The sequence below is a fragment of the Bubalus kerabau genome, chromosome 19 (assembly GCF_029407905.1).
Source record: "Bubalus kerabau isolate K-KA32 ecotype Philippines breed swamp buffalo chromosome 19, PCC_UOA_SB_1v2, whole genome shotgun sequence".
In the NCBI taxonomy this organism is placed as follows: Eukaryota; Metazoa; Chordata; class Mammalia; order Artiodactyla; family Bovidae; genus Bubalus; species Bubalus kerabau.
Genome location: NC_073642.1, coordinates 68,446,557 through 68,471,730, shown reverse-complemented (window position 1 = coordinate 68,471,730; position 25,174 = coordinate 68,446,557).

Sequence of the window (25,174 nt, the reverse complement as noted above, 5' to 3'; positions counted from 1 at the left end):
TGGTCACTGCAGGGACCCTGGTCCCCAACGAGGGTAGCTGTTCATCCCCCCGCCCCCGACTGAGTGGTGATGACAGAAGCGGTCGTCTTCTCTGGACTTAGGGGTGGGGCGGATCCGGAAGGTGTCAGGCCTCCTGTGATGGGTTGATGGATGTGGGCCGTGGAGGAAGGGCTTTACTCGGGAAACTGGGTCCCCCAGGTGGGGGCATTTCAGGCTGCTGGTTGGTGGGGATCCCTGGACTTGCCCCTCACTCCTGTCCCCAGCCTCAGCTGTAGGGGGGGCTGGACCTAGCTGTGCCCCAGAGAGAACACAGGGATGGAAGTTGCTTTTATTGTGTTCTGAGCAGAAAGAGTTGGAAAAGCAACTAGAAAATGTCCTGACCTGTGATCAGAAAGAGTGGGCCACCTCTCCCTGCCAGGCGTTCCTCAAAATCTTCCAGGTATGCCCACCATGAGGGCCCCTGGCACCTTCCTGGGTGGCCGGCCTGGAGGAGGAGGGGCCTGGAAGGACTGGGGTGCTGGGAGGGGTGTGGGTGTGGTGCCGACAGGAGGGACTGTGTGGGGGAGGGGGAGGGGGAGGCCGGCGCTCCTGGGCACTGGAGAGGGGCTGGGCGGGGAGGTGCTAGGGATGTGTGGTGCCTGAGGCTAGGCGAGGAGCGGAGCAGGCAGCACTCAGCCCAGGCCTGTCTCTTGGATGGTGGGGTCCCAGTGCTGGGGTGCAGGGCATATCTTTTGGGGAGGAGCCTCTGCAGGGAACCTCTCATCTCATGAGGACCCACTCCTGGGTCTCACTTAGGACCTGGGAGAGATGGGTGTCTGGGGAGGGTGGGGCTTCAGTGGGGAGGGCCCTGAGACTCCAGGAGACATTGTGCAGTCTACCTGGTGTAAAATGTTGGGTCCGTGAGCATGAGTGTGAACATGTGCATGCATGTATATGAATGTGTGCACATGCATGTACGTATGTATATGCGTGTGTGCCTGTATAGGAGCGTGGATGTATAAGCACGTGCATGTATATGCATGTATGAGCATGTGTGTGTGCATACGCGTGTCTGTAAGCATATGTGTGTGCCTCTGTATGTGTGCCTGTGTATATATGTAAGCACGTGTTTGTATGTGTGTGTGTGCATGCGTTTGGCTTTCTTCGCAGGGGTGAGTTGGTGTTCCTGTTGATTCTTTTGACTGCTGGGGCTAGACAGAGAGAAGACGATGAGACAGCATCCTCAATGCCTTTACACAGAGACACCCTGTTGAGGGCATCGGGAGGGAGTTGGGCTGGAGCATGGGCTGGGGCAGAGCCGGCAGCTCCTGTTGAGGAGGCTGGTGCAGCCTCAGGGTGTGTGTCAAATGGGAGAAACTCCGGGTGTGTGAGGCTGAGGGCAGGACTCAGTCTGGATGCGAGTGAGGAGGCCTGAGGACACAGCGGGAGCCTGGCGGGAGGGGTCTGCCCCTTGCCATCTGCAGGCTTGGAAGGGGGCGAGGCATGGGGACAGCTGGGACAAGCGTGGAGTCGGGGGGTCGCATCCTCCCAGCAGTCAGTCCCTGTCCCCTGAGAGTCCACTTGCTTTGACCGACAGCTGTTGAAAGGAACCATAGATTCAGTGCAAGACATCGGGCCTCCCATTACCAGCCGGGTTCAAGCCATGGTTCTGAACATGTTTTCAGAGTTTCTGAAAAGGTAAGTGAAAAGGCAGCCCTGCCCAGGTGGGGAGGCCTGGCCTGGGTTCAGCTAACCCATGTCAGAGCACTCACCTCGCCACCGGCCGCCAGGCCCGGGCCAGTTCACAAAATGCAGGGGGAGGGCTGGTTGGCTCCGTGTGCCCCCTGTCCTGCCCGCTCCGTGTCTCACCCTGGCTCTGGAGGCAGTCCTGTGTGACGGCGGAAACGTCCAGCCTGGAGGCCCTGGCCCGGCAGCTGTCCAGCTAGTTCTAAGGGGGCATGAGGTTTAAATTGTATTTCATTTTAACTAACTGATGTTTGAACAGCATGTTGGGCATGGGGCTCGTGGCTCTCTGTTGCACAGCAGGGCGAGCTTAGGGGGAACCCAGTTTCCTTTAAAATGTGTGCATCCTGGATTTTGTTACACTGCTTTTGAGGGTTTTTTTTGTTTGTTTCATCTTCTTTTTTGGCCAAATACAGCTCGTGGGATGTTGTTCCCCAACCAGGGATTAAAATTAGAGCAGTAGAATCGCAGAGTCCCAACCACAAGACCGCCAGGGAATTGCCATCGAGCTTTAAAAACTGCGATGAAGTACCATTTCTCTCGGTTACTGGATTTCAGGGCGCTCCTTTAAACCTTGCGGCTGAGCTGAGAGCCTCACTCCCTGCTCTGGCTTTCCCAGCAGGACTTGCTGTCGGTCTCCTCTGTCCACACCCAGCTCTGCCCCGGCCCTGGATTTGGGGGGTCTCCCTCTCTCCCAGGGGCTCAGGTGAGGGCAGCTGTGGCCAGCGTTGCCCAGACTTAGTCAGAAGCAAGTTTGGGGCACAGCGCTGTATAACGGAGCATCACGGGGCCCCCTTTTCCGGGATTTCCAGTGTGGCTGTGTTCACCTTCAGAGGGTCTCTGAAGGGCCTGGCACCAGGCAGGTTACTCATGAGAGGCCAGAGATGTGAATTTTTAGATGAAATCAGCCAGGTTTTAAATGTTTAACCAAACACCACAGGGTAGCTAGTTTGAGATCGTGATTGATTTGTGTTCTAGGAATTTAAAGGCGCCCCTTCTTTCCTGCCTTTGGGGAGCAGGGATATACCTGCCTCTCCTGACTCCTCTCTCCCCACTCTGCTGGGGGGGGTTGCAATGGCCCAGAAAGGGTGTGGGGTGCTTCCTCCCCTCCCTGTGGGCACTCCAGACACTCCCAGAGGCCTTGTTTCCTCCCTCTTCCTTGACCTGAGTGCACGTTAGCTGTGATTCCAGACCACAGGAGAAACCCAGTCCCGTCCGGTTCTAGAAGCATTTACCGCAGAGGGCCGGGGACAGCATCACAGGAAAAGATTCTTGGGAAACGTCCACTCCAGCGCCTGGCGCAGAGCCAGCCCCAGTTGTCCACATGTTGACCACGACCACCCACACCTTCTGTTTCATGGAAGAAGCAGCAGTTAGGCTGAGAAGGGGGACGGCCCGCACTACTGGGTGGGGCTGACTCACGGGGTGGCGCCTGCATCTCCACTTTCACACACAGATACCGGGCTGAAGGTGCCCCCCACTTCCTCCAGCAGCAGGCCGGTACCGGACCCTCCCCCCAGCTGCACGTGCTACAGAACTGCTGCGTCCTCAGGTGGGTCCAGGTGTGACCCGGGCGCGGGCGGGGCGGGCAGCCTCCGACCCAGTGGGCCGCTCTGCATGGACGGCAGACTGGGTGCCTGTGTGAGAAGTGGGGGATGACACCGCCCCCCCGCCCCACCGCAACCTGGATACACAGTTGCAGGATTTCATACAGGAAATGCCAGATGCCAGGAACACTGGTTGCCGCTGGAAAGAGTTTTTCTCTTGTACCTTTTGCATTTCATGCTACGGGAATGTAACACTTATTCCCTAAATAAAAAAGAGTGGGGATGACATAGACAACCAGGTGCAGAAGTGAGTCTGTCTGCCCAAGGACACACAGAGGGTCAGCGGCGAGGGGGTGCGCACGGCTCAGGGCTGCAGCTGGGCCCGCAGGGCTCCCGGCCAGGCCCCATGGGCCCTTTGGGTTTCCTCTAACAGGAAAGCATGGCAGGATCTGGGCCAGGCCCACACTCCCCTGGCGGACTTGGTGCTGAGCACCATCAGCGCCATCGAGGACCAGAGCCAGGACGACCTTGTGTCCGGGGTCAGAAGCCTGTGCCAGGTGACGTACCCCCAACTCCAGCCCTTGCGGGGGCCTCTGCTGCTCCCAGTGGTGTGGCCAGAGGGTGCCTCTGTCTCCCGGGCTCTCTCCAGCTCAGGGCAATGATGGGGATACAGCAAAGCCCAGGCACAGCTAGCTTTGAGTTACCTGCGTCCAGCCTCCGCCCTGCCCGGGCCTGGGCCTTGGTCTGCAGTGGGAGAAGGATGGCTCAGCTTCCTGTCGGCCAGAGAGGGACCCCGTCCAGCTGATGGGGCTGGGGCTGGCCTTGCCTCCACTCAGGAGGCTCGGCTCCACCCTCACAGAGGGCACCTGCCTGGGCAGTGTCCACGTTTGCAGTCCTCTGTCCACGGGCAGACCCGCTCTTGGCTCTGGCTACCTGTGGAGCCACCTGTCCTGCCAGGCCAGTGGAGGCCTGATGCCCTGCCCCCTACCCCATCCCGCTCTGCCCCATGTGCCTCCCAGGCAGGTGAAGCCCCCTCTACGGTGTTCCCAGGGTCTCCGTGCCTCCCCCTAAGCACTGGCTGCCTCCAGGGTAGGGCCTTGCCCAGAGCCCAGGGGTCCCAGGAGATGCTAAGGGCCGGGCCCAGGAGCTAAAGCCTTGAGAGGGCACGGTAGCCTCCCAGATGTGGAAACCACGGGGTCCAGGGCCTTCTGAGGCGGTTGCCATTGGATTTTCCAGAGATATGAGCACCTGGCTCAGCAAGACACAGAAAGATCCAGAGCTGAAGTGACCCCGACAGGTCACCTCCCAGGGTGCCAAGGCTGACAGAAACACTGCCGGGGCCTCACCCCAAGCTGTGGCAGACCTTGCTAATCAAGCCCCACATTCTGCTGCTCTGGGGGCAGATGGAGCCCCAGTGTCTGCTCAGAGCTCCTGGCAGTCCCAGCCAATTGGCAGGACTTGGCTCTGGATTTTACAGACGATGCTGAAGAGGCTGCATCGTGCAAATGGGGTGTTGGAGGTCCCCTGGCTGCACATCTGGTCTGGTGTTCCCCTGAGACATGAGCGGCCAAGGCTGCCCGCAGGGTGGGTCTAGCTGTGACCCCTGCCGCAGGTCTCTGGAGCTGAGACTAGGGTGGGAAGCCTCCCTGAGACCTCGTGCCATGCTGTGGTTTGCTGGGGACCCAGAAGAGAGTGAGGGACTCCAGGAAGACTCGGGAGGGCTCTGGGGAGGATGAGGCATCAAGGGTTGCAGATGGACTCTGGGAGGCTTCCAGGAGTCGGCAGGAGAAGGTGGACCGAGATTGGGGGCAGACAGTGGGCGAGCCTCTGGCTCCTGGGATGCGGGCCCTTCTGGTCCAGGGCTGTGCTCCTAGCGGGGAGCAGGGCTGGACGAGAGAAAGGGCAAGGACAGGAGACAGGCTGGGCTCAGGCCTCAGTGACCGTGACGCTCCTGTGCTCAGAGCCTACTGGGGCATCACTTCGGGAGGGAAGACAAGAAGCTGGCTCACGCTCTGCGATCCCTCCAGCGGGGCCTGGAGCGCTACCCCGGTCTGCTTCCTCCTCCCATGTACAAGGTAGGAAGGAGCAGAAGGAGGCTCCCGGGGGGTCAGCTCTGCGTGGCTGCTGGCATCTCCCCCTCCCCCAGGGCTGTGGGCACCGTCCTGCCAACAGGGCGGCCCAGGGCCAGAGACGGGCAGGGCTGCATGGCCCTGGTCGTCAGTCCAGCTCTTGGTCTCCCGGGGGAGGTGACGGGCCAGCTGGCGGTCACCCCGGGAAGGAGTGGCTTTGTTGTGGAAGCCCAGTGGTCAGGGGTCAGGCCTGCAAAGTTGGGGGCCAGGCCCCACAGACCCAGCTAGAGGGGCTTTGTGGACCACTCTGCTGCCCCCACCCCCAAGGCTGAGCCCCTGAGGCCACGAGACCTTGTCCTGGGACAGCTTCTCTCCAGCCTTTTGCATTCTCTTTCTTTTGTGGGGGCAGAGCCTTGTGCAAAGTCTGTACAAAGCGGTATTCACTGAGTACCTCCAGGCCTTGGTCACCCATCTCAAGAGGCTGAAGCCCCGGAAGTGGGAAGACCACCGGGGTCAGGTGGAAACAGACGTCCGGGAGCTGCGTGAGACTTTCGGGAGGCAGGAGGTGAGCCCGGGACCCTCAGGGGGCTTCCGAGGGGCCGCCTTCCCCTTCCCGGTGTGTCTCTCTTCTCCCCTGACCGGCCTGGAGCCGGCTGTCCCTCCTGCCCCGCCGGGCCTGTCTGTGCCAGGCCGGTCTCTCAGGGCGGCCCTGGGAGCCCTGGGCAGAGGGGAGGCAGGGCCTGGGCGGGGAGCCTGGGGGGCTCAGGAGGTGACATGGGCATGTAGGACCCTGCTCTCCCCAGCAGGGCCGGCCCGGGGCCTGTGCGGTGACCCCGGGTGAGGCCTGCACTGGATGAGGCTGGGAGCTCCTTTCCGCAGGGCCTCGGTGACGGAGCCCCTGGCCTGGAGGCCTTCGTGGAGGTCTTCCAGCTCAGCGGGGAGCAGGGCAGTGCGTGTCTGGATGAATGGCTGGCCTCCTTCAGGGACAGGTTCCCAGACTACATGAGGTAAGAGGCAGAAGGGGGGCAGGTAGTGGGGGAGCCTGCGGGGGGCTCAGCCCGGGCCTGGCCGGGGGCAGGACTGAGCTAAGGGCGCCGGCGTGTGAAGGGTGAGTAGGAAGGGCATGAAGGGTATGAAGGGTGTGAAGGGTGTGAAGGGTGTGAAGGGTGTGAAGGGTGAGTTGCCAGCAGAGACTGGGAGCCCTGTGCCAAAGCGCACATCTCAGCGCCTCCTGTCCTCAGGAGGGAATCCAAGGCCAGAGAAGGGCAAGGACTTGCCCAGAGTCCCCCGCAGGCCGGTGCAGGCCCCTCACTGGTCTCTCCGCCTCCTGACGCTGAGATCCACCCAGCTGGACCCTCGGAGCAGCCCAGTCCAGATCCCTTCCTGGTGTCCAGGGCTCCCGGGTAGGCTGTCTAAGCGTCCTGGGGGTCGTGGTTGGTGGTGGTGGCGGGGTTTGGGGACTTGGGGAACAGCCTGCGGTCCCAGCTGCCCCGGAAGACGTTGCTTGAGACTCCACTGTCGTCTTCCTTTGCGCGCCCACGGATGCACAGAGCCCCTCTTCCTGTTGCTCAGCACACAGGGCCAGCCCGAGGAGCCTGAGCTCAGGAGCTGCTGTCCTTGCTCCTGGGGCTTCCTCACGACTTTCACAAGGTGACCGAGGGTGTGAGGGCTCCAGGGCCGTCTCCAGGGATGCTGGTAGGTCAGAATCCAGCCTTGGGCGGAGTGGCTGGGGCACGGGCTTGGGGGTCTTGGGGGAAACCAGGCTGAGGGGCTGGGCTGGAGGGAGGGCCCAGTGGCTTGAAGCGGACACTGCACCGCCCGCCTGCAGGCAGCTCCCCAGGCCCTGAGCCAGTGGTTCTTGTATATTTTGGTTGCAAGACTCCTTTACTCTGAACAATTATTGAACTGAAGAACTGTAGCTTACGTGGTTATATTGATTGATAGTTCCATTATTTGAAATTAAAACTGAGAAATATTAATTCATTTATATAAGGTGTTTGGAAAAAATAACAGAAATTCACTGGAATGCCCTTCCCACCTGCTGAAATTCTCCTCCCTCTAGGTCTGGCTCCTAGACAACGCCCCCACCAGTCTGTTGTATTCGCTTCCTGTCCTGAGATGGCCGTCACCATTGTCTTGGCCGAGATCTGTCCTGTCTGTTGCCTGGCAAACGTCTTCACGGCGGAGGACCAGCCTCATGTCTGGGGGACCAGACAGACGTTTGTCCTCATCTCCTCGGCGCCCGCTGGCCACCCCAAGGGGAGATGGAAGTGAGCGCTCGTTTCAGGGAGCCTCTCCCCCTGGGGCTCTGGACGTGGTGTGGCTCTGGGACCCGGTTAAGGTGGAGGATGTGAGTGCCCCTGGCCCCTTCACAGGCGGCAGTCTGAAATCCAGAAGGAAGCCGTCCTTCTTGAGCCCAGACTCCTCCACCAGAGGATCCTGAGTCAGACACCAGGCTATGAAAGGCCGGCCTCCTCCACGGTCCACCAGAAGCAGCGGAGGCCGAGGGCGGGGCGGGCAGAGGGCAGGCACGGGAGCGTCCCACCAGCCTGGCCGCGGGTCCTCTCCTGTGCGGACCTCAGCTTCATCGACATGCAATTCACATGCTGTGCGGTTCACCCGCTGAGGCTGCACGCACCGGTCAGTGGTTTCAGCATGTTCACAGCTGTACTGCCATCACCGCAGGCAATGTTGGGGCATCTTCATCTACCCTAGAAAGGACCCTGCAACCTTGTCGGCATGACCCCAAGCCCCTCTTCCCGCTGTGCCCCTGGCCCTGGGCAGGCCCTGCTCTGCTTTCTGGCCACATATATGTGTCTGTTCCGGGCACGTCTCATAAAGTGAATTACATGATGCGTTGCCTTTTGTGATCAGCTTCTGTCACTTATCGTTGTGCTTCAGGGTTCATCGGTGTTGTGACTTGCATCCATGTTCCGCTCGTTTTTTACGTTTTTTCCTTCTTTATTTGGCTGTGCTGGGTCTTAGTTGTGGCACTCAGCATCTTTTCCGTTGTGCCACTCGAAGTCTCAGTTGCAAAATGTAGGATCTAGTTCCCTGACCAGGCATCGAACCCATGCCCCCTGCATTGGGAGCGTGGAGTTGTAGCCATTGGCCCACCAAGGAAGTTACTTCCCCATTCATTTTTATAGCTGAGTGATACTCGGTTTTATACTTGCTTTAGTCAGACATTCGTTGATGGGCATTTGAGTTGTTGCCAGTTTGGGGCTGCTGTGAATAATGCTGCTATGAACACATGTGTACTACGTTTTGTGTGGACATGTGTTTTTAGTCCTCCTGTGTTCCACCGAGGAGTGCAATTCCTGGGTCAAATGGTGACTCCGCGTTTAACTTTCTGAGAAACTGTGGAGTATTTCTCCGAAGCAGCTGCACCATTCTGCGTTCCCACCAGTGAGATATGAGGGGCCCAGCGTCTCCATACCCTCATCAACATTCCTTATGTCAGACTTTGTGATGATACCCACCCTCACAGGTGTGAAGTTGTTTTATTTACTTATTTACTTCTTCAGTTTAATTTTTGTCTGCCCTGGGTCTTTTTTGCTGAGCAGCCTTGGCTGCAGTTGCGGAGAGCAGGGGCCCCTCTCTGGTGGCGCTGCTCCGGCTTCTCCTCGCCGTGGCCTCTCTTGAGGAGCCCTGGCTCGGGGCCCGGGGGCTCACTCCGTAGTTGCAGTGTGTGAGCTCAGTAGTTGTGGCTCAAGAGCTGTGGCCCTGGGGCTTAGTTGCTCCACGGCACGTGGGGTCTTCCCAGATCAGGGTTGGAACCTGTATCCCCTGCGTTGGCAGGTGGATTCTTTACCACCAAGTCACCAGGGAAGCTCCTCACTGTGGTTTTGATTTGCATCTTCTCTGATGAATAACAATGTTGAGCATCTTTTCGTGTGCTTATGGGCCATATGTATATCTTCTTTGATAAATATCTATTCAGAAACTACTGATTATAATTTAGGTTATTCGGCCTTTTGTTATTGAGCTATAAGAGTTTTTTAAAAATATATATATTCTAGATCCAAGTCCCTTATGAGACTCCCCCCACCCCAAGCCCATGGCTTCAACGGGATGGACACTGGCCACCCAGAAATAGGCCCGCTGTTGGTGGGGGCTGGGTGGGGACTGCTGAGGGGACTGCCTGCAAGTGACCCTGGGCCGGCCTGCTCTGCTGCTGACGAGCTGCCCCAGGTGGGTGGAGGTTGCAGCACCTGTGTACAGGCTCCCTCCGCCCCCGCGAAAACCAAGACCTGGAGGATCTTGATCAGGAGGCCTGACTGTAGGGGAGACACACAAATGGAGAGAGTGCGGGAGTGAGACGGCACAGGACCCGCGCCCCAAGGGAGGAGGGCTGAGCCCGCAGGGGGCGCTGGTTTGCAGCAGGGCACTGGGTGGGCTGGGCTGCAGGGGGCAAGCCGAGATGCCGCCCCCCAACCAGGGTTAGAAGGCGGGTAGGAGTTTATGAGTGCACACGGGGAGGGTGGGCGAGGAGAGACAGACGGACGGAGCCGGGCGGGTGCACAGCTGAGGCAGGTGCAGGGGTGGCCGGAAATGGGGGCAGGCAGGCGACCCGGGAGCCCTTGTGCCAGGCCAGCGTGCTCAGGCCTGCGGGCAGCGGTAGCTGAAGGGCTTCCATCAAGGGGTGACCCCGTGTGGCCTGTTGGCCCCGCAGCTGCTGACAGAGGGTGGGGGGCTGGGCAAGATGCCGTGACCCTCTGTTCGCGGGGCTCAGCGCCTCTGTCCCCCCAGGAGGGGAGGAGGACTGGGCGCTGTGGGTCACTTGCACCATCTTGAATGCACCATATATTCTGCTGTGGGTCATCTTGTGGGTCACTTGCACCATCTTGTCTGCACTGCCTCATCTCTGACAACATTTTGACATAGACCCGACTGCTACCGATTTTACAGATGAGAAGACCGAGGCTCAGAGTGGAGTGCAACTTGTTCAGGGCCAGCCTGCTCTTCAGTGTGGGTGTGGGGACAAACCCAGGACTGCCCACCCCTCAGTCCTTGAGAGTGGTCCTCGGATGGTACCAGTCCCCGCAGCTGGTACCAGTGCCCACCAGAGGGCGCCAAAGCCCAGCCTTTGTGGGCAACCCATCCCCTGGTGACCAAGGGTCCTAGAGGCAGCCCCTACTCCCAGGCCTTCCGCAGGCTCCAGGCTTGGAGAGCTGCAGAGCTCAGGTCCCGGGGGGTGGGCGTGAGGGGTACCCTGTCAGCCTCAGACAACAGAGGGGATGAGAGCTTGGTCACAGGAGGGCGCAGTGTGAAAACCCGAGGTGACAATGAAGGAGCTCTGGGGGTCCTTCACTGTCCTTAAACATTTGGCAAACTCTTCAAGCTCCTGGAGGGCCCCAGGTCTTCAGGGAGCCCCTGCACGGACCACTGTGGACTGAACCAGGGTTCGCCCCTACAGAGACCTCTCAGGAGGAATTTCCACCTGTCCCCACACCCGTCCCCTGGGCGGATTGTGACAAGAACACTCGGCTCCAACGTTAGGCCTGGGACTAGCCCCCCGGTTCCTCCGTCCCTCCAGCCGGGGAAATGGTGCAGAGCCGGCCGCAGCCCACTGCTGCATGCACCTCACAGCGAGCCGGGCTTGTGGGGAGAAGAGGAGGGCGGGACAGGACGGCCAGCCTGGGCAGCCTCCCCCTTCCTTGGGGCCTCCCCGGGCCCAGATGGGCGGCCAGGAGGTGACGAACTCAGGCCAGAGAAAGAGACAGAAGGATGTCCCCGAAGGGGAGGTGGGGACCTCTGGGCTCTACTTGACAGGGTCCCCAGAAGGCACGTGTGCTTCCTGCCCTGGATGCAGTTGCGGGACCACAGAAGGGTTGGTCAACATCCTTTCACCATGAGGGCAAAGGTGAGAGATGCATGGAGGGAAGACCCGGAGCCTGGCTCCACTGGTCCCGCCATCAACCAACCCCAGGACCCCCGGGCTAGTCAGCTGTACCCCAGAGCACCGGAGGACGCAGGTCCTCATCCAGAGAGAGCGCCCCACACACACACACCAACTTGCTGTCCTGGCGACTCACCCCACTGAGGGGATCTGGGTGACAGGGGTGTCACCGGCCTCGGATGGCTTGACAGAATCATGACAGTATCACCCATGTAAGCTACAAACCCAAAGTCATCCCATCAAATGCCATGGAGATCCTCGGGAGCTCAGGAAACACACCGAGGTTTACTGAGTGGAAAAGTGAGGAGGCAGGGACTCCCCTGGCGGGCCAGGGGCACAGACTCAGCACTTTCACTGCCAGGCACGAGTCCAGTCCCAGGACAGGGAGCTAAGATCCCACAAGTGGCACAGAGTGACTGATAACATAAAATAAATACATAATTTTTAAAAAGGGATGGACTACATCACCAAATGGCCAAATCGGTGTAAAACTCGAGGATATCTGATGGGAAGGCAAAGGCAAAGTCACAGTCAGAGAGGAGCGGGGAAGCAGTAGGAGGAGACCCTTGCCGCATACCCGGGGTCCCCACCATCAGCAGAAAATATAAATGGTCCTTACTTAACCCCAGATACACAGAGGGACTTGAGAGAGAAGAAAGGTAAAAATATGAAGTTAGAAGAAAATGCAGAAGAATCTTTCTAACATCTGGACAAAAGCATAATCAATATGATAAAAAGCAACAAATTTGACTACATCAGAACTCAGACTTTTTCTCAGTGGACACCATGCTGTCATTGTTCAGTCAATCAATTGCGTCCGACTCTTTGCAACCCCAGGGACTGCAGCATGCCAGGCTTCCCTGTCCTTCATCATCTCACAGAGCTTGCTCAAACTCATGTCCATCGAGTCGGTGATGCCATCCAACTATCTCATCCTCTGTAGTCCCCTTCTCTTCCTGCCCTCAATCTTTTCCAGCATCAAGGTCTTTTCTAATGAGTCCGTTCTTCGTATCAGGTGGCCAAAGTATTGGAGTTTCAGCTTCAGCATCAGTCCTTCCAATGAATATTCCAATGAATATTTCCTTTAGGATCAATTAGTTTGATCTCCTTGTAGTCCAAGGGACTCTCAAGAGTCTTCTCCAACACCACAGTTCAAAAGCATCAATTCTCCGGTGCTCAGCTTTCTTTATGGTCCAACTCTCACATCCATACATGACTACTGGAAAAATCTTAGCTTTGACTAGAGGGACCTTTGCTGGCAAAGTAATGTTTCTGGTTTTTAATATGCTGTTTAGGCTGGTCATAGTGTCATAGGTGTTGGTGATGGACAGGGAAGCCTGGCGTGCTGTAGTCTATGGGGTCGCAAAGAGACATGACTGAGCGACTGAACTGAACTGAGCTCTTGGCTATTGGGAATAATGATCCAGTTAATTAAAAAAAATTTTTTTAATCTATTTCTTATTTTGGCTGCACATTGGAGCATGTGGAATCTTAGTTCCCTGATCAGGGATCAAACCCTTGCCCCCTGAAGGGAAAGCAGAGAGTCTTAACCCCTGGACCACCAGGGAAGTCCCCTTCCTGTTAATTTTAAAGAAGCATGAGCAGAAGCTGCCTGCAGTCAAGTCGTTTTTTTAATCTCCTTTTCCTTCTCCTTCTAGGAAATAAAAGAGTAACTCTCATACAGCTATGTTTTGGGGCTGAGACCTAGAATTGGTTTAAGAATTTAAACACTGTTTTAGCTGGTCCCATAGGCTCAGCTATATAGTATTTTCATATACTTTAAAAGAAATTTACGGTTCAGGACTATGATTCCTTTTTGACCCTAGAGATGTCCAAGTGTTTTACTTTACTTTTTGTTTTTGTTTTCGGTTGGGCCGGGTCTTCATTGCTTTCATGGACTTTCTCTAGTTTTAATGATCAGGGTTTACTGTTGTGTTAAGGCGCACGGGCGTCTCATTGTGGTGGCTTCTCTGGTTTAGGAGCACAGGCTCCAGAGAGCTCAGGCTTCAGTAGGGGCATACGGGCTTAGTTGCCCTGCGGCATGAGGGATCATCCCAGACCAGGGATCAAACCTGTGTCTCCTGCATTCACAAATGGATTCTTAACCATGGACCACCTTCCCTTTGAGGGAAGTCCTCAAAGAGTTTTTAAATTTAAATTTCCAGGGGGGAGGTTCTTTTTGTTTTCTGATTTGTTTTTATCTTTTGGTTTTACTGTGCGTTATCACAGAATGTTGTCTATATGGTTTTATTTCTTGGAACGTATTATAGTTTGGGGGAGGGCAGTATGTCAAGATGCTCACAGAGGTTCCCTGGGAAGGGCTGTGAGAGTATGGGCCCACCAGCTCTGTGCCGGCCCTGGCCCTCCTCCATCTCGGGCTGGAAGGACAAGCCTGGCCTTCACATCATCCCCCTGTCCCCATGGAACTGTCCTGGGCCTGGGGCCCCAGCTGCACTGACACGGAAGATCTCTGGGAGCCCTGAGACTGGTGGAATGTGCCAGATCACCACCACCGCCTTCCCCCATCAGCCTGTAACCCTAGTGCCCCCTTCCCAGCAGGCTTTGCCTGTAGACAACGGCCTGGTCCCTCCCTGGGACCATGCTCAGGGTCAGTCTGTGTCCTTCCCCCAGAAAGACCCTCAGCTGGGTGGGGAGGGCATCACTTTGGGGGCCCAATACACAGGAACCCAGTCTCCTCTATCAGCCAGCTTTTTTCCAACCCTGGCCTCACCGGCCGGCAGAGGGCGCCTTGGCCCATCCCTGAGAGTCCCAGGAGTTCTCTGGGACAGCTTCCCCGGTGAAGAGAGGGGTAAAAAAAACATCCGCCGGGCAACGCAGGAGAGGTGGATTCGATCCCTAGGTGGGGAAGACCCCCTGGAGGAGGAAATGGCAACCCACTCCAGAATTCTTGGACAGAGGAGCCTGGCGAGCTGCAGTCCGTGGGGTCGCAAAGAATCGGACTGAGCACGCGTAGACACACACACACACACATACATACAACTGGACACACACACACACCTCGGACTGAGCACACACACACACATCCCGTCCAGACAGCTGGACACACGCACACACAAACAGCTGGACACACACACACAGACACACGTCAGACTGAGCACACATGCGCGCGCACACACACACACACACACACCCGTCCAGACAGCTGGTCTAGCCTGGGGAGTCCGGCTCAGAGGCTGGGGAGGGCCGGGCCATCCGGCCTGTGTGGCGGCCGGTCCTCCTCACAAGGTGCGAAGGGGGCCCCTGCCGCTTCTTTTGCCTCCTGAGCCCTGCTCTAGGAGAAGCGTGTGTCGCTGTGGGAGGCCGTGGGCAGACACCGGGAGCCCAGACCCGTCCCTCCTGCTGAGGAAAGAAGCGGCTTGTCCCCTTCCCCCTCTCCGCGTCCGGTCCTCCTCCCTAATCACCTCGTGCCCACCGCCCGCTGGGGAGAGTGGGCACCGGGGCTCCTAGGAGCCCTGCTGGAGCATCGGGGGCCTTGAAGGGTCAGCCGAGGCGGTGGGAGGGGGCAGGGACAGGCCGGCCCGCCTCCTCCGGCGGCCCCTCGTCCAGGGCTGGACTCCCCGGAGGACGAGCCCCAGCGAGTGGCGCCCACGCGTCCTGCGGGACTACGCGCGCGCGCTCCGCACCGGCGCCCCCAAGCGGCCCATCAGAGCCGCGGGGGGGCGCGCGGGCCACGCGGGGAGGGGCTCGCGGGGACGTGGCGGGGCACCTCCCTTCCGGGGGCGAGGAGGAAGCGCGGTTCTGCTCGGGCAGGAAGAGAAGGGGCCGGGGTTGGGGGCCCAGGGGTCTCAGGGGCCCTGGGAGCCCGCCCCGCCCCCAACGCGGGCCCAGCTCCGCCCGCGGCCGCGCGCTCCCCGGCCCGTCCCCCGGCCTCGAAATGCCAAGTTCGTCCTCCCGAGCCTCAGACCGCGGGCCGTGGACCGCCAGGCGGGTAGTGGGGTGGGAGAAGGCTGCCGAGAAGGGTGATCCCCGAGCGGAGAGAAAGGAGACGCTGTAGGGAGTGGCGGGAGAGGGCCTCAGGGAGACCCCTCTTCCTCACCCCCGGCGGACTCCACGAGGGGTTGCTGGAGGAGCTGGAGGCGGGCTGGCGACCCCCTGGCGAGTCCCCCTCCAGCCTGGATGTCCCAGAACAGCCCGAATGAGCAAAAGGCGGCCGTGGGTGTCCTGGCCTCTGGCTCTGAAACTGCACCGCCAGAAGCGCCGATTATTGTTCGTTAACGGATGGGTTGAATCGAGGAAGCCTTTGGAATCATTTCCGTCTCTTCCACTGGGCACCTGGATTTCGACCCAAGAATGTCTGTCCTCCCACGCCCCACGCTAGCACATGTCTTCTCCAGCATTCTGAGGAGCACCAGAACTTTTCAAGGACTGGCAGGGACCTGCAGCTCTAAAGGAACCCACTGCCAGTTTCTGGGCTCCCATATGAGCTCTTTCCTGAAACCTACCTCCCCGAGAAAGCGCTGGGGACACCGGGGTCCCCTGCCCTCCTGTCCTCTCGCCAGGCACGCCCTCCTTTCAGAGAAGGGCTCCCCTGGCAGTTGGCCCAGGTTCAGTGTTTCTTGGTGACAGTTTCCAGGGAGACAAAGGAAAGGCAATTCACAGTTTGCTTTAGAATAGATAAAGCTTCCTTTAAGCAAATCACTGCAAACCTAAGTAGCACTTTTGTCTGTTTTCTCTCAGGCATGTTTATTTAAGAGCAAACTTGGTTAGAAACTGGATGTCTTGGCTCTAGTTGACATGTTCTGAATACATATATAGTGTTCAGTGGCTGCGATGATGATTTCCTAATCTGACTTTGTCGAGAGGGGCCATACTGCTGGGCAGCGACCTTGGAGGGAAGGACAGAGCACCAGGAAGAGACCGTGCTCCTTATTCCAGCCAGGGCCCCTGTCAGGGCCAGGCAGCTGCGTGTCCAGGTCTTGTCTGAGAAGGAGAACTCAGGCAAGATAGCCATAATGGGGGCTCTTGTGGGGGTCTCCGGGACTGATGCTGGTGCTTCGAGTCCACAGGGCAGGAACGGAAGGACAGGAGTGGCCTGCAGCCTTCTGAGTGGGAGCTGGAGCCCCGTGAACGCAGGCTGAGACAGTGAGGTCAGTTCTTGATGCCACTTACCTGGGTAACTGTATTCTGCGAAAGCCAGTGTTTTTACTTAGTGTTGATCTGGAATGGTCTCAGCCTGCAGTGGCTTGAAGCGGGGCTTCGGCTCCTGGCCGGAGGCTGAGGTCAGGTCTAGGCGGTGAGGGCACCGAATCCTAGCCCCTAGACCAGTGGTCAGTGACAAGGGCCTGACTCTGACTTGGAAGAAAAAAAACTTGCACAAAGATGGGAATTAGTGAAACAAGTATTTATTAGGAGGAAAAAGAGTAGAGTATGTGTGGATAGACTCACGGACAGACTCAAGAGAGCCCTTGAGTCAAGCCCCTGTGGCAGATTGAATCACTTTTATGGGGCATTTCTTCCCATTTTCCTTGGGCCAATCATTTTTTAAATTATTTATTATTTTTGGCTGCACTGGGTCTTTGTTGCTGTGTACGGGCTTTCTCTAGCTGCAGCGAGCGGGGGCTTCTCGTTGCTGTGGCTTCTTCTGTATCAGAGCCCGGGCTCTAGAGCACAGGCTCAGTAGTTGTGGCCCACAGGCTTAGTTAGGGCTTCCCAGGTGGCTCTAATGGTAAAGAACTTGCCTACCAATGCAGGAGAGGTAAGAGACGTGGGTTTGATCCCTGGGTTGGGAAGAGCCCCTGGAGAAGGGCAGTGCAAGCCACTCCAGTATCCTTGCCTGGAGAATCCCATGGATGGAGGAGACTGGTGGGCTGCAGAGTCGAACATGACTGAAGGGTTGCAGAGTTGGGCATGACAGAAGCGACTTACACACACACTCAGGCTTAGTTGCTCTGCAGCATGTGAGAACTTCCCGGATCAGGGATCTAACCCAAGTCTCCTGCATTGGCAGGCGGATTCTTTAAAACTGAGCCCCCGGGGAAGCCCTGGCCAATCTCTGAATTTGCCTGGTTCAGAGTCCACATTTGGTATGCCGCAGGATCCTCCCATGCGAGCACGTACAGCTCTCAGCCAAGATGGATTTCACGGAAGACGCCTGTGGGTAGTCAGCATCACTTGGCATCACACCCCTTTGACCTCCACAGAGCCTTTCTGCACATGTCTAGTTGGGGAGGTCTCCTGACCAAGAGAGAGAAATGCATGGTCTGTGCAGGGCCCAGCCTCCTCTCTTAACTGTCCTGCTTGGAGTTTTCGTCCACAGGGAGTGACTCTGCTACCGCTTTATTCTGGTGGTGGGAGGGATCAACCTCCTGCCTCAGTATCACAATTTTTCTCGTATCTCTGATCTGTTTTTGTTTGTAAAACATATTGATCATATGTCTTTGACCTGGTAATCCTACTGCCTGAACATTAGACCGTTTGTACTGGCTCTTGCCTGTGGTGACTTGTTTCCTCGTCTGTTCTGGAACTTGGGACCATGAGCTTTATCTGAGAAGATCAGGAGAGATCTTCACTGAAGGTGTGTCTCTCCAGGCAGGCAGGCTTATATTGCTTCTGAGCTCTTGAAGGAACTGCCAGCCTGGGCTCCTTTGTGTTCGTTTCTCAGCTGGCTGTTTCCAGGACCTGAAAGGGATGCTCTGTTTAAATCCCACCCATACCCCCGCCCCCAGGCCTGAGCTCTCATTACAAATTTTGCTGCTACTGCTGCTGCTAAGTCGCCTCAGTCGTGTCCAACTCTGTGCGACCCCATCGACGGCAGCCCATGAGGCACCCCCATCCCTGGGATTCTCCAGGCAAGAACACTGGAGTGGGTTGCCATTTCCTTCTCCAATGCATGAAAGGGAAAAGTGAAAGTGAAGTTGCTCAGTCGTGTCCGACTCTTCGCAACCCCATGGACTGCAGCCCACCAGGCTCCTCCGTCCATGGGAGTTTCCAGGCAAGAGTACTGGAGTGGGGTGCCATCGCCTTCTCCGTACAAATTTTAGGAAAGATCTTTTATTTTTTGTCCTAGGAAGGGCCCAGGATAGGAAATTTTCTTTCTCATCTCCTTTTGCTGATAGTTTGAAAATATTTGAATTCATTCATTCACTGAGGATCTGGACCTTCTAGGACGAAGACTTTGTGTGGGAGTCTGGGTTCTAAGTGGCAGCTTTCAAAAAGCTCACAGTCTTGTCTCTCTTCTCCATGACACCGGAAGCTCTTGGTTACCAAGATTGAAAATATGGCTTCCCCCACCCCCAGCTTCAGAGCTTCTTTGTTTGGGCCATTTTCTCTTCCCCACCACTGCAGCTGTGCAAGGAAGGATTTTGTAATAGCTCATTCAGAATCCCTAGTCTCAGCAGATTTTTTTCCAGTCACCTAAACTGCTTAATTGCCAAAAAGGGAGTAACCACTTCTGCTTTTCAGCGGCTGCGTCCGCGTTTGTCTTCGCTAGCCGACCCACCAGAGGACCCACCAGCACGCCCACCAGCAGAGGCGGCCCAGCACGGCTGCGATGGTTCCAGCGGGCGCCAGAGGGCGCCTTTGTTTCCTGCTCCCGGGAGGGGCGTGCAGTTGTTCTCCGCAGAGGCCGTCGACGGCTGCGGCTGCTTCGCTCCGGGGACGCTGTCCTCTGTGCCTAGAGGTGCTGAGACCACGGCTCCTCCGGTTGGGTCCAGACTTGGGGGTCAGAGGGATTCTCTCAGGCCTAGGACCAAAGGCTCAGAGACGTTAAAAGGCCCCCAGGAGCAACAACGCCTAGATAATAAAATCAGGCCAGGAGTTTGGGGAGCGGGCACCTGGAATACGACACGAGCTTTGCTATCTGCGATTTCCTGCCATGACTTTCAAGGGACCGCTTCCACTGGGGTGACCGGTAGGTTTGCGGGGCTGCCCAACCTTGGGCGGGTGAGTCCAAACGTGGCACTCAAATTTAGGGTTGTTATTTAGTCACTAAGTCGTGTCCAACCCTGGGCAACCCCATGACCTGCCAGGCTCCTCTGTCCATGGGATTTCCTAAGCAAGAATACTGGAGTAGGTTGCCCTTTCTTCTTCAGGGAGTCTTCCCAACCCAAGGATGGAACCCACATCTCCTGCATTGCAGGTGGATTCTTTACCACTGAGCTATCTGGGAAGCCCCAGGTTAGGGTTAGGAAGGTGATATAATTCATTCTGCTAAAGCCAGCCATCTGTTCCGACCCAGACATCATCTGTAATAAGGTACAATTTTATATACGTGTTCTTGAGTCTCTGTTGTCCTGTCTATTGAGCGTTTGGGTCTTGAGCAAGAGTAATGAGGTGTCACTTTCTGGGTTCTTTCACACCTCTGCATTAACCACTGCCTTATCCTTAGACTCCCCTGGTGGCTCAGATGGTAAAGCATCTGCCTACAATGCGGGAGACCGGGTTCAAACCCTGGGTCAGGAAGATCTCCTGGAGAAGGAAATAGCAATCCACTCCAGTATTCTTGCCTGGAAAACCCCATGGACAGAGGAGGCTGGTAGGCTACCGTCCATGGGCTCGCAAAGAGTTGGACATGACTGAGCGACTTTCTTTTCTTTCTTTTATCCTGTATGGTTCTACACAGTCTTTTGCATGCAAACAGCCTCAACAAGCAATTAGCAAATTTATTTCATTAGTATACTGAAAAGAAATATCAGGATAAATTGGGGTTTCGTTCAGAAAGGCAAGCATTTATCCAACTATTCAACAAATATGGTCAGTTTAGCTAAGATGTATCAGAAGCATTCTTAAAATTCAGGGTGTCATACAAAATTGCATAATAAAAAATACAGGACTTATGGGGAAAATGAGGTTAGGGCAGGATACTCAAAATACTTCATCAATGATACAGTTTTAAAAAGATGGGAGCATGGGACTTCCCTGGCGGCCCAGTGGTTAAGAAATTGTCTGCCAGTGTAGGGGACACAGGCTCAATCCCTGGTCGGGGGAGATTCCACCTGCCGTGGGCCAACTGAGCCCATGCCCAACCCCTACTGAGCCCATACTCTGCAACAAGAGACACCACTGCGATGAGACGCCCACGCGCTGCAACTAGAGAAAGCCTGCATTCAGCGGTGAAGACCCAGCACAGCCAAAAATGAATAAAGATGGGAACCTAGTAAAAAAAAAGGTTAACACAGTTGCACAAGTTAAATTGTTTTTAAAAAAGACATAACTACTACAAAGGGGGCTTCCCTAGTGGCTCAGATGATAAAGAATCCTCTTGAGTGCAGGAGACCTGGGTTCGATCTCCTGAAGAAGGAGATGGCAACCACTCCAGTATTCTGGCCTGGAGAGTCCCATGGACAGAGGAGCCGGGTGGGCTACTGTCCATGGAGTTGAAAAGAATGGGACACGAGTGAGCAACTAACACTTTCACTTTTTTTTTTTCACTGCAAAAGATATGATTCTTCATCTGAAGCTTGATTCTTTACCTGAAGCTTGAAGTAGGCGTCAGAAGGGTTGCAGCTTCTGAGATATTGGTGAGGTGGTTGGAAAGTCGTAACCCCAGTGTGGATGAGGGTTAGAAGGAAACTGGGAGACATCTGAAGTGTGTGAGTGTGTTCTCCTACACACCTCAGTTCAGCCGGTGGAGTTTTCTGTGTTCACGTAGGGTTTCTTGTGAACAAAATCACACAAAATGCAAAATTCACATTATGCTCGAACTGTTTCCTAATTGTTAAATGGTGTTGGAACAAATTCACCTTTTCAAAGCAAGCATCAGAGCAGGACTGTAGTTGTGGAGCACCTACTGTGTGGGAGGCACTGCCCGACGCACAGTAGGTGCAGCAGTATAGTGTTTCTGCCCTCATGGGAGATACGTTGTAATGAGGGAAACAATAAACAAATAATCAATTTCATTTCATATAATTTGCATACCACCTTCCCCCCAAGTTCACACGTTGACACCTAACCCCTACGGTGATGGTGTTTGGAGGTGGAGCCTTTGGGGTGATTAGGTCCTGAGAGAGGAGCCTCCTGGACGGAATTAGTGTTTCTATAAAATGGACTCCTCCCACCCTTGCCCAAGCTCCCTTGCCCTTCCACCACAGGAGGACTCGGCAAAAAGACAGTTACGAATGAGCCAGGAAGCGTCTCTCACCAGATGACCAGAGTCTGCTGGTGCCTCGGCCTTAGACTTCCCAGTCCCCAGAAGCGTGAGCGATGAACACCCAGTCTCCGGGCTTCTGTCATAGCAGCCCAAAGGAGCTCAGCAGGGCAGTGAGCTGTGGGTTCATGGCAGGTGGAGTTGTATCCCCCCAAATTCCTGGGCTGAAGCCCTAGCCCTCTTACAGGTTGAGGTGTTAGTTCCCTGGGCTGCTATTAACTGGGTGACTCACACAGAAACTTACAGTCTCACAGTCTGGAGGCCAGAACCCTCAGATCAGGGTGTTGGCAGGGTTCATTCCTTCCGTGGGCTGTGAGGAAGAGCTCGTGCCATGCCTTTCCCTCAATTTTTAGTGATTTTCTGGCAACCTTTGGCACCCTCGGCTGCAGAAACGCCACCCCAGTCTCTGCCCTCCTCTCCACGTGCTGCTCTTCCTGTCTGTGCCTGCGCCCACATGTCCCCTTTCATGAGGCACCAGTCATCCTAGAGTGGGGCTCACCCTGCTCCAGTAGCACCTCATCTTAACTGAGTATATCTGAAAAAACCCTATTTCCAAATAAAGTCACATTCTGAAGTATTGAAGGCTAAAACTTCAATGCATGGATTTGGGGGGATACAATTCCACCTGTAACTTACTAAAGGGATAAGGGAAGACCCCTTTCAGTAAGTGATATTTGAGCAAGAGACTTAAATAAAATGGATGGAGTAAGGGACCTCCCTGGTGGTCTAGTGGTTCAGACTACATGCTGCCAATGTAGGGGGCTCAGGTTGAATCCCTGGTCAGGGACGAAGAATTGATGCTTTTGAGCTGTGGAGCTAGAGAAGACTCTTGAGAGTCCTTTGGACTGCAAGGAGATCAAACCAGTCAATCCTAAAGGAAATCAGTCCTGAATATTCACAGAAGAACTGATGCTGAATCCGAAGCTCCACTATTTTGGGCACTTAATGTGAAGAGCCAACTCATTGGAAAAGACCCTGATGCCAGGAAAGATTGAGGGCAGGAGGAGAAGAGGGTTGCAGAGGATGAGATGGTTGGATGGCATCACTGAACTCAGTGGACATGGGTTTGATCAAACTCTGGGAGACAGTGAAGGACAGTGAAGCCTGGCATGCTGCAGTCTGTGAGGTTGCAAAGAGTTGGACATGGCTGAGTGACTGACCAACAACAAGGAACTGGATCCTGCATGCCACAAAGAAGAGCCTGCACGCTGCAGCTAAGACCTGGTGCATATAAATAAATATTTTTTAAAAATGAGGGAGTGAGCCATGCAGACATCTGAGGAACAGAATTCTAGGGGGAGAGAAGAGCGAATATGAAAATTCTGTGATGGGAAAAGAGATTGTCCTGCCAGAGGAACAGGTCATTGTGTCTAGAAGGCAGTGAGAAGGGTGGTAAGAGAGGAGGTGAGAAACAGAATGATTCATCAACAGGAAATCCATCAACTTACAATTATTAAATTCTCAAAATTAAAGAAGAAAAACCTTATGAATCTGTCAGAGTCCAAAAAACCAAAACCAAAACAAACAAAAAACTGCTGTTGTTCCCAGTAAAAATGCTAAGGTATAAATAGACAATAACCTTCTCTTATGATAAAAATTATCAGTTAGAGTACACAAGCATACAGCATATTACTCACACAATGTAAAGACACTTCTGTTGTTCAGAAATGTGGAGGGATGCCAGCAATTACCTCTTTGGTTCAATATTGTTATTTTGGTTCAATATTGTTATATTTGCTAAAGCAATAAAAGAAAAGGAAAAAAGTAATATTTTCCTCATTTGCAGATAATATGTTCCTACACACACACCCCCACAATGAAGTATTTTCAGCAATTAGAACTGAACCACACATATACAGAGATCAGACTTATAGCTGTGAAGGGGGAGGGGAGGAGGGAGAGGGATAAACCGGGAGTTTGGGGTTGGTAGATGCAAATTATTACATTTAGGATGGATAAACAACAACCATAAAACAACAAGGTCCTATTATATATCACAGGAAACTCTATCCAATCTCCTGGGGTAAATCATAATGGAAAATAATTTTTAAAATAATATATATGTGTATAACTGAGTCACTTTGCTATACAGCAGATATTGGCACAACTGTACTTCAATTTAGAAGTAAATAGAGCTGAGTCGGTCGTCTCTTATGCTCTAGACTCATGTCCCCTGGGTCCACTTTCTTGCCCTAGTCATGGCTGCAGCAGCCATCTGGCTGTGCGGGTGGAGCCTGGCTGCCACTTGCCTCAGCTGCACTGCACACCCCTGGGTCTCCACTGCTGCTGCTTGGATGCTTCTGGAGTTCACTCAGCCTCCCGGGCACATGTGCACCTGGAAGAGGGAGTTCGCAGGGCAACCCTGGAGCCGTGACGAATGGGTGCCAGTGGATACATGCCTCCCGGGCTTCTGTGCATCAGTGGACAATTCTGACATCCTACACGTTTTCTCAAGTACTGCACAGCAATAACTCAAGAATACACGTGGTGTGGGATTCCCCGCACCTTCCCTGTTTCTCTCTTTCAGGGCCTCCATTCTGGATCCCAGTGATCACTTCCAAAAATAAACTATTTGCCCACTAGACCAAGTCCCATGTCATAGATTCTGCTTTGGGAGGGAATCCAAATTAAGAGAGTTAGTACCAGAAGAGGCTGTAGAAAGCAAAACTTACGGGTAGAATTCTAAGATGCATCACACACCCTTCAGACCCATGGGAGGGCCCTTACTGCTGGTGCTGAGTGAGCCGGTGATGAGCTCTGGCCTGTGGCACAGTTCTAATGACTTGCTAGGGCTGGATTAGGATGTGATTCGGGCGGCAGGGGAAGCATGGGCCTCCATGCTAGCAGCGGAACTTTAACTGCATTGAGGCAACGGTAATAAGATGGACTACAGGGCTGGCTGACTTTGTTAAGGGTTTTAAAAGCCTCAAATAATAATGACAGGCTCAAACCAGCCAACTGTCAACTTAAGGCACTCTGTGAATATCCGTTAGTCTCATGGCAGCCTGAAGAAACCCTTACCTGCTGCAGGCACAGGGCACTGTAAGGTGGAAACTGGTCCAGGATTATTCACATCTCTGAATAATGTTGGTTCTATTTCTCTCTTCAACCATGTTTAAACTTCTATTTAACCTATCAATGGGTGTTTTGTGTTAAGTAAAATAATAAATTATTATATTTTCCATTTCTAAAAGGTTTGTTGTTGTTTGGTCGTTAACTTACATCCTACTCTTCGGGGCCCCATGGACTGCAGCACAGCAGGCTTCTCTGTCCTTCACCATTTCCTGGAGTTTGCTCAGATTCAAGTCCATTGAATTGGAGATGCTATCTAGCCATCTCATCCTCTGCCGCCCTTTTCTCCTTTTGCCTTCAATCTTTCCCAGCATCAGGGCCTTTTCTAATGAGTCTGGTCTTTGCATCAGGTGGCCAAAGTACTGAAGGTATTTTCTTTTTTTTTTGGGGGGGGGGGTAAGGGTAGAATTTCTTTCAAATTACTTGATCATAGTTTATAGTCTCTTATTCCTTGCTCATATTTTTAAGCTTTTCTTTTAAATCTTTAAACACATATAATTATTTTGTATGTCTAATAATACTAATATCCGCAGGTTTCTGGATGTGATTTTATTGTCTGGTGTTTCCATCGGCTGTCACTCAGAGTGACGTTTTCCTCCTGTGTTTTGTGACTTTTTTGACCGTGAGTTCCCTCAGTTCCCTCAAAAGTTATCCAAGGGGAGTTGTTGAAACCTGTGTGGAACTTGCATTTCTCTGGAGAATATTTACAGCTTATCCTTTAAAAATTTTTTTAGTTTTGTTATCCTGCAGTCAGAGA